The sequence below is a fragment of the Cornus florida genome, unplaced genomic scaffold (genome assembly GCF_030987335.1).
Source record: "Cornus florida cultivar Cherokee Brave unplaced genomic scaffold, ASM3098733v1 CherokeeBrave_3.0.0_Hap2_Chr06, whole genome shotgun sequence".
In the NCBI taxonomy this organism is placed as follows: Eukaryota; Viridiplantae; Streptophyta; class Magnoliopsida; order Cornales; family Cornaceae; genus Cornus; species Cornus florida.
This window is the reverse complement of record NW_026775576.1, coordinates 28198168-28209037: the sequence shown is the minus strand read 5'-3', so window position 1 is coordinate 28209037 and position 10870 is coordinate 28198168.

The window sequence follows — 10870 nt, the reverse complement described above, 5'->3', positions numbered from 1 at the left end:
CGTAAGTTAGTATTCTGCAATGTGATATGGTAGATATTTCTGAATCTTAATAATGCCATTTGACCAGGGTGTCCGAGAATATAAAGTTACTATCACAATACCAGAGCTGTTTGATGGATTTTGACTACCCTGTGATAATCACTTTCCCTGCATGAAATTTATTTCAGCTTCCATTTGATTCACTGCTTAGACATGTCTTATTTTTAGTTTTTATTAACGATATCTGATGATACAGAATGTTTTAAGCTGCATTTATCTCTGTAGAACACACATTCTTGGTGAAAAGATATAGTTAGATATCATATCAATAACAGTAGGTTTGGTGATGTTTTTCTTTTAACCCTTATAGTTGATACAAGGGTAGTTACAACTTTCACCAGAACCCTAGAAACACTGCATGTCATAGAGAAAATTAGAGGTCAATTATTTTACTTTTTGTTATGCTAATGCCATGCGTTGATGTCACAAAATAGCAGCACTGTTTGAATGAAATGGCTTCGTTATATTATACTCCCTCTGTCCCAAAATAGTTGGGCACTTTGGGAACTGTTAGTGCCCAACTATTTTGGGACAGAGGGAGTACAAATGATGCCATGATCCTGAGAACCCTATTGAAAATTCGGAATTAGAACCTACGACTTTGATTCTCTCTGGATTTATCTCTGAAATTTCTAAAATTTATCCCTGGAACTCCCACGAGCAGATGAATCGAAAAATTGGGAAATTCCTCACGTATGATGACAAAAAGTTGAGGTAAAATGAAAATGACCGCACCTGCATATCCTTTCCCCTCTGTTTGCTCTTTGCGTAACAATGAATTGCACCTCTCTTTCAGATTTTCTCTCTAAGATGTATTATAGTCTTCTATTTTACAGATATCATGTGAGTTATGTAGCTGGGCACAGCCTGGCCCGGTTTGTTTGGATGTAAAATATTTTTTAGAAAATATTTTTTTATATTTTGGTGTTTGGTTATTGTAAAATATTTACAAATAAAAAAATAATATTGAAACTTAATAAAAACAACTTACTCATTAATTTCTGGCAAGTAATTTTATACGTGAATCTCAATCTTGAACTACACTTTTGTCAAAACATTGAAAAAGTAAAAATTAAAAAAATATTTTACCTAAAAAAATAAAAATATTTTTTCAAAAAAATATTTTATATCTTGGACGGAGCCTTAATGTAATGGTTTTCTACCTAACGACTTTGGAAATTGGACACTAATGTGTAGAACTGCTATTACCTTCTCAACATTGGTTGTCTTGTGACCGGTTCGTCTTGAGGGTTTGGACTAGATTGACTTTTATTTTGACTAAAGAGCCAGAAAAAAAAAAAAAAAAAAAAAAAAAAAAACACTCTTGAATTATTGTCTTTTGCAATTAACCCTCTTAAACTAAAAACTGTCCCTGGCTACCCCATCACAAAACACTATTTTAACCTTTCTCATTAAATTTGTTATTTTTTATTAAATTATTTTCATTATATTTTTTCTTATCTTAATATTAATTATACTATTTACCTTAATTTTATTATTAGTATCAATTTATCATAAAAATTAAAAAATAAATAGATTTACAACTACTATTTTCTAAATTGATTAATTTATTATTTATAATAAATTTATTATACCCCATTTTTTAAAAAATTACTGTAGAAAAATACCTCCATTTAATATTTATTCTTTCATTTATTCAACAACGAATTTATTTATTAAATTTTTTTTGGCCCTTTTTTTTCGTACTATTTTTTTGGGGTTCTGTCAAAAGAGTAAAAACATTAAAGATTTTAGACATAATGGGATATATGAAAGGGTTGTGTAATTTTTTTAAAAAAATGATAATAATTCATTCACTTGTAAAGTTAGGATTATTATTGTCATTTGATATAAGATGGGAACCCAAAGTACCAATTTAGCCTCCTTCACTTATTTTTACAATGACAAGAAACTCACACCCTTACATTGCAAGACAAAACCAGCTTAATAGCTTTTTGAAGCTCACTGATGTACTCTTGCTCGCACCCATTAAGATTCTGTTGCAATGAAGCTTGAGGTTTCTCTTAATATCTATTTTTCTAATCAATGAAATTTTGGACTTCCCCTTCTTTTTTTCTTTCTTTATTTAGGGTTGGAGCCTCCATTTCATTTTCATCGATGTTTGTTTTTGTGAAGTTGCGGCTTGAATTTTGTTTCGGTCCGAATCGCATTGCGACATGTTTTTGTATGACACGCTCAAAATCTAATCTCAGTTCTAAACCAACATATAAGGGTGATAAAGAGATGTTACGTGGGAAATTTTGAACACTGAAAGCTGAAATCAGTGATGAATCCAGAAAATTATATAAGTGAGGACTGTGATAGTCTTTAATATCAATATTAAAAAGAATTTAAATCATTGAGTGAGGGCAATAGTAATTTTTTTTTTATAATTTTAATAGAGATAATATTAAAATTTTAATCTACGTTATTGCTGTCGTTTTATTTTTATTTATTTATTTTATTTTTCTTTTCTTATGGTTATTTTTATTTATTTATTTTATTTTTCTTTTCTTATGGTGGAAACTCTTCGCCAATCTTCACTGTAAGCGTACCCTATAAGTTTTTATGTATTGCCTAGGATTTACATTTTCTTGATTATATTTTTTGTTAGGCAGTGTTTGTCACGACAGCTTTCACTAATGTATGACAAAGTCAAAAGAGTTTGTGGAATTTTAGATTAGTCTTCCAAGACATAAACGAAATTAGGTAGGGTGTCTTATAGATAGTGACTGAAATTAGAATAAATGGCAGGAAAATTAATCTCACTAACGTGTTGAAATTATCTTCGAATATACACTGTCCAAAGCTTGCATTTCAAAACATTAATTGAATTTTAAGTAATTGATTAATAGTCCCATTTTATTTCATTTGGTGTTGACGTTGACTATTTCCATCCCAAATCTTCTCATGTCAATATTTTTCCTAATTTCTCGCATCAACTTCACCTAATAAAATGGGGAACTTGTATTCATTTCTCATTTTCTGTTTGCACCCAAATTTTGAATTAGTCCGAATTTCACTTTATATAACCAATTTTTGCACCAAATTTAGATAGAAGGTAAGAAATACGAACACTTTTATGAGATGTCATGTTCGTGTTAAATACAGACACTTCGTGAACTTTTTTAAACACGTGTTTGACACTTCGTGTTCATTAAAAATATATTTTATTATTGCGAACACTTAGTTGACACATCTCGAAGACTCGACCAATACATCATATACTCTTCATTTTATGTAAAACAAAAACAAAACAATCCTGACAACAATATTATGAACGCACATAAAACTGTTCAAGCTATAAGAAACAAAAACATAACTACAATTACATGATAGAATAATAATACAGTATATAATATAATATTTTCTTTTTAATATTTGAATAGCATCTTCCTTTGTGACTTATGTAACTTATAGTATAGAAATTAAAATTAATTAAAGTTCTATGTCCACTTCGTATATGTGTCCTACTTTTTTTAGAATTTAACATGTCGGGGTATCCGTATCGTATTCGTGTCATATGTCTGTATTCATGCTTCTTAGGATACAAGAAAATTATAGCACTCCCACTAATTAGGTCATACTTTCTTGCTCGTGTTAAAACTTTAGTCTCTAAAGGCTTGGTAGGTCAAGTTAAAACTAAGAGTTTTGATTGCATTTCATGTCAGCTAGGCAAACAACCTGCGTTACCTTTTAGTATAAGTGAGTTGTGTGTTTCTGCTACTTTTGAGTTTATTCATTCTGATATTTGGGGACCTTCTCCTATGTCTACCATGGGAAAATCACGGTATTTTGTAATATTTGTTGATGATTTTTCACGATTCACGTGAATATTTTTATGAAAAACTATTCTGAGTTACTTGACATTTATCGTGATTTTACAAAAATGATTTTAACTCAATTTTTCAAAAAAAAAAAAAAAAAAAATCGTTGCTATGGAATAGTAACAAAATGCATTTTTTCAAATACTCAAACACCAACACATCACAACAGAATGGTCGAGTTGAGCGCAAGTTTCGACATATTCTAGACACAATTCGCTCATTCACCCTTTTTGCTTCTGTTCCTGCCTCTTTTTTAGGGGAGCGGCTCTCACTACTGTATACACTATCAATCATGTACCATCACATCTCTTGCACAACCAAACACCATATGAGTGCCTATTTAGAAAACTACCTAACTACAGTCATCTTAGAGTATTTGAGTATACATACTTTGTTCTTCTCCAACCCCATGAATGCACAAAATTACAATCACGTGCTCAACTTTGTTGTTTTCTTGGATACGGAATTGGACAAAAAGGGTATCGGTGTTATGATCTAATCATTAAACAACTCAAAGTCTCTCGTCATGTAGTCTTCTAAGAACACAAGATGTTTCATACATTGTCCAAATTTAATGTCTCCGAAAATACATTTCCTATTCCTCCATTAATATACTCTGGGGATCTTTTTCCTGATTCTCAACCTTCAGAATCATCAGAGGTAGTCAATCCTCCTTCGACCGAGTCCCAATCATCTATCCAATTCGAGTCTTCTTGCAGCACAACTACTTCGAGTCTTCGCCATTCCACTCGGGTAAAACCTCCACCTGCACATCTTAATGATTTCCATTGTTATCATACCCTTAAAACCTTACATGAACTTCACACTTTTCGTGAGACATTTTTTAACCCTTTATAGCAACAAACAATGAAAGTGGAGTTAGATGCACTAACCAAAACCCAGACATGAGATCTGGTTGATTTGCCTCCTGGAAAGTCTACGGTAGGATGTAAATAGGTGTACAAGATCAAGACTCATTTACATGGGTCTGTTAAGTGCTACAAGGCCCGATTTGTAGCCAGATGATACACACAGGAATATGACATTAATTTTGAGGAGACATTTACTCATGTTGCATTTCTTTCCTTTGTTCACACTCTTATTGTTATGGCTGCTTCCCGTCATTGGGGATTTTTTTCAGATGGATGTTAAAAATTCATTTCTCAATTGTGATTTACACAAGGAAGTTTACATACAGCCTCCTCTAGGTTATCATCATCCTTCTAATAAGGTGTGTCGACTTAGACGTACTTTGTATGGCCCTCAAACAGGCACCTCGAGCTTGGTTTACCAAATTCAATTAGACTATTTCTCATCTTGGATTCTTTGCAAGCTATTATGGATCAATTTTATTCATCCGACGTACATATCAAGGTATCATTCTTCTATTACTTTATGTTGATGATATGATCATCACTAGAGATGATTTAACGGGAATTCAGTAGCTCAAACAATTTCTCAGTTGTTCGTTCGAGATGAAGGATCCTGGACCCCTTAGTTATTTTCTTGGTCTTGAGATCAGTACAACTACAGATGGTTACTACCTCACTCAGGAAAATACATATCCGATCTTCTTTAGAAATCAGGTTTAGCTGCTAGCAAGATTGTTGATACACCACTTGAGCACATTACAAAACTTCAATCTACATAATGGTAAATCTCTTCGGGATGGAACTTTGTGTCGATAATTGGTTGGTAGTCTGATTTATCTCATTGTCACCCATCCAGACATCTCTCATGCCGTCCACATAGGTAGTCAGTTCATGGCTGCCCCTAGATATACTCATTTTGTTGTAGTTCTTTGCATCATTCACTATCTCAAAGGTACTATGTTTCATAGGCTTGATTTTTTTTTCTCAGCCGTTACTTATTCTTCGTGCCTATTCAAATGTTGACTAGGTAGGAGATCCTACAAATCGTCTTTCCACCACAGGCTATTATTTCTTTCTTGGTGATTCACTTATCTCTTGGATAAAAAAGAAACAAATTGTGATTGATCGTTCTAGCACGGAAGCTGTGATACCCCTCGGATCCGAGACACGGGTTGATCAGGCCCAGGCCCAAACCCGATGGATATCAGACAATTAATATTTTATAACGAACACGAAATACAAAGTGAATAAGAATAATATAATAAGCTGGAAGAAACTAGAGATAAAATCCTTTATAATTAAATACTTAGAATCCGATAATCCAAAACTCCATAAGTTTAACAATTCGGGAATCCATCTCTAGTGGACCCCTATTAAAAATCACAAACTGAATGAAATTAAATAACTGAAGATAAAATCCAAATCTAATATCTGGAAAGAAGTTCTACGTCGTCGGTAGAATGGAAGATCTTCTCTGCTCAGCTCGAACAAGCCCTAAGACTGGAAACGTCTGATACCTGAAAAATGATAAGTGGGTCAGGCCCACGAGCAAGTTTTATACTACTACAATCCAAGCAGAGACCCGATACGCATGTACATCCAAACCAATCCAACAATAGCTAAATAGTCCGTAGATAGATATATGACGGGCCTGTAGTCCAGTGAGAGTCCTGTAGTGTGATTATATATATATATATATATATATATATATATATATATATATATATAATCACACTACAGGACTCTCACTGGACTACAGGCCCGTCTCAACCTGACTAGTAGGCACCATGCGAAAATGCACCCAAAAGTGAGCATGACTACCTAGTCTTAGCAGGGTACACATCCAAATTATAGCCAGCTATGCATCCTAATGCATATACGCTCCCTAACCAATGACTCTGAAACTCAGGCTCATGTCGTGACATCATAAAAATATATTTAAATTCTATTCCAAACCAATGTTTCACTCAACTATTTATTGATCTGACACAAAATATAGGTATGACTTAACTTTTGTAGTTAATCCATCCCTTAATCTAGAGTAGGTAGGATTTAGTATTTTTGAGCTAATCCTCCTAGTATGTCACCGTCTCATACCGGTGCATACAATCCATCCATCCAGTATTGATAATATAAATGACAGTATACATTTCATTATCAACATCTCTAGTATAAGTATAACAACATCCATCCAATTATTGATAATACATATATGACAGTATAACATATCAATATTAACATGTCCAATCATAAACATAACAAGAATGTTTAACTAGCATGCTTGTTCAATACATCCAGTGCTTGATTCTCTAACAAATTTAAAATGCAGAGAATAAATATAACCATCCTGTAACTCACAATAAGCATATTAAGAACATTAACAGAACTAACATGCTTACATATAACCACTCCATAACATCCCATAAGTTGATATATATAGTTCTTTAAAAAAATATCAACTAACTTCTTATTATGCATTAACTGAATTCATATTAGTTAACATGATTAATCTCATACCACTGATACATGATTTAAATATCAAACTCCTAATTCAATTACTAATTTTAAAATTAAACAACTTGAACCATCCACCACAAAGTTAAACCTGAAAACTTCTCTAAGGGGTAAACTGTGACCCTATTTAGCTTCCTATGGTATCTTATGAATTACCATGGCTTCTGCCCATTTAACAAGGGTTTATACCTTACTGAATAACTTTAAAAACACTCTATTTTCAGCCTAGAATGTAAAGAATTCAATCCCCGTAGCCCAGGTTTGGCAAAAAATCAAAACTGGAAGCAAAATCTAAGGAGCCTGCTCCACACAAGGTGGAGCCGCCTCCACCACTTAGTAGAGCCGGCTCCACACAAGGTGGAGCCGCCTCTAGAGCCCAAAAAGCCGGCTCTCCTTGAAATAGAGCAGGCTCCTCCCCTGTGCGTCATCTTTTCCAACTCCGGCGGTGTCCGGCTATGTTGATCCTCCAAACCAAGTTCCTTACTGATTAAAACTAAACCCTAGTGTGTTCCAGAGTTAATTAAATTCATTACTTATTAATCAAAATCAATTGGAACAAGAATAAAGCAAAAACAATTTAAAAACGGATTAAAACCCATACAAGAACACATACTGTTTCAAGTATCTAGCCTTACGATCCGGATTAATTTTAAGATTTCCCAATAGGTTTTAGAACTAATAAGACTCTTAATCCATCAATTGGCATCACTTACCTCATGAATTATGTAAAACAAAACTGTAAAACAAACAAAACTGCAAAACAAACAATTTAACAGTTTATGAACAAATGTTTATTAAACAATGCAAGCATGCAAACCAGATTGATTTTAGATCTTTATCCATTCCTGGAATTGAGTTAGAGATGCAAAGAACACAAGTCAAAGGGATAGAGCTAGTTATACAACTTGCCTGTGAGACTCGGTTCAGAAATCTCAGCGTCTTTCTCCTAAGCTTTCCCGGTGATCCTTTGATTTTCCCTCTCTGCTCTCTCCCAGACTCCTCCAGACTTCTCTTTGTTCTCAAACCCTAAACCAAACGTAATACTTATATTTATAGGTTTACACCAAAACCCTAGTTTAACTAAACCCTAAACTATTTCTTAGTCGGCCCATAGAAAACCTAATTAATGTTTAATTATGTCGGCTACATACGAGACGTCTAAAAACCTAATTTAACAACAACACACTTAACTTAACTCAATTAATATAACCATGCAATTAAGACAACTAAGCAAATAACAATGAGCTAGAAACAAGTAACCAATTACAATAAAATAAAATCTAATTTAAATAAACAAGTAACTAAAACAATTAAATTAAATACAACCATATAAAACAAGTCATTAAATAATACCCAATTAATTAAATCAAAACAAATTCACCATTAAATAATTAAAAACACAATGTAAACAATTAAATAAATTCCAGAACTATCCCTGTTAAATTCGGGGTATTACAGAAGCTGAGTACATAACACTTGCTAATACTACTTTTGAGCTTCTATGGTTGCATTGGCTCATTCAGGACACGGGAGTTTCTTCATGCACTGCCACTCCTATCTATTGTGATAACCGGAATGCAATCCAAATTGCACATAATGATGTATTTCACGAGCGCATTAAACACATTGAGATCAATTTCCATTTTATTCGTCATCATCTTCTTCAAAAGACCTTACAGTTGCAGTCCGTTGCTTTTCATGATCAGATAGCAGATATCTTCACTAATTTCTTCCTCTAGGCCGCTTCAAGGATCTCGTTTCCAAACTCAAGACGATTTCATATAACCCACATATTGTATATTATATAAGGGTTAGGATTACCCGTCTTCACCTACCCATGTTAGTTGTTACTATGTAACATTATCATATAGGAGTTTACTTGTTCTTCACACATAACCTTTCCTATATGAACCATTTGTACTCTTATATTGATCATCTCATATCAATACAATACAATGTATCTCTCTCCCTATTCCTTTATTTCTAACACCTTCAGGGAAGAAGTTATCAATGAATCTTCTCTTTGACACCTTCCTATAACTCGTTTGTTCACTACTCATAATGAACTCTTATATGAGACTAGGACTTTCATCCCTCACTGAAAGTAAATAATAGTCCAAATTATTTGATCTTCATTTCCAAACAGGAGGTTGAGAGTTTGAGTGCCTTTAAGAGCTTGTTGTGGGAATGAGAGTGTTTGCATTAACTTACAAAACAACAACCACAAATAAATAAATAAATAAATAAATATATATATATTTATTTATTTATTTATTTATATATATATTTATTTATTTGTGGTTGTTGTTTTGTAAGTTAATGCAAACACTCTCATTCCCACAACAAGCTCTTAAAGGCACTCAAACTCTCAACCTATATATATATATATATATATATATATATATATGATAAATAAATAATAGAGAGAACTCTTAAGGTGCATTTCTCTTAAGGTGCATTTTTTTTTTTTTTTTTTTTTTTTCATTCCAATCATTTCATTGTTTTGGTATGAAATTTAAAATGGGAATGTCTATTCTCTTGAAATGAAAATTCATTTTAAGGAATAAAATCTTTTTCATTTTAAGCCATTCTATTTCCAAAAAAATCATTATGACGTGGTTTTGAAACATGAGGGTTTTTTTGGGAAGTTAACTTTTTTAAAAAAAAAAAAAAAAATTAGTTGAGAATGAATTTTCATATTTTTGAAAATTTTAGCAGCCCTAACTTAAAACCGACAGACATAAAAAAAATATGACTGTTATTCAAAGTTATTCAAAATTTCAACTTAAATAGGTATGATTACTGTTTCCATACAATACTTCCTTTCCCTATCCTTATCTTTTTAGTTTTCCATAGCCATATCATCTTCTTTTTCTTTTTCATATAAGTTTCATGGTACTCAAATTTAATAATTTGATTTATATAAAATCTAGAGAAAAAATTGTAATATTTTATAATTTTTTAATGATTTTGCATTTAAAAAAAAAAAAAAAAATCTCTCCTTCTCTTTGTTTTTGGAAGTTAGATAAATCATTAACTTTGATCATCATAGCAATTAACAAAACAAATATTAATAATAAAAAATACAATGTGAAGTATCTCAATGGTTTTTACTGAGATGGAATTTGAAATATAAAACAAATATACATTACATATACATAGTAATTGAAACTTTAATTGCCAATAAAAATAACTTTAAAAAAAAAGAATTACAATTTTCTAAATAGTCAATTGCCTTATATTCTAAATATATATATATATATATAGAACAACCCAATAAAATGGTCATTCGAGGACTATTGTAAATAGTCCAATATAAGCATTAGTTTCACAAAAACCTTCTCTAGGCAAAGATACAAATACTTAATCAAGTGCATAAAAAAGAAGTTTATATTTAATCAATCTCTTCCATAAAGAGACAAAGAAATCAGTTTTCATGCTACCTCGTCCAATTAGTCTCTGGTACGCGATGATAATATAGTCAAGAAAACAAAATAAAAATAAAATTTACCAAAAAAAAGTACACAATTGCGATATAAATAATTAAATGACATGGACAACAGTTTCAACCAACAAATTGAATAATAAGATAAAAAAAAAATGTACCCCGAAATTAAA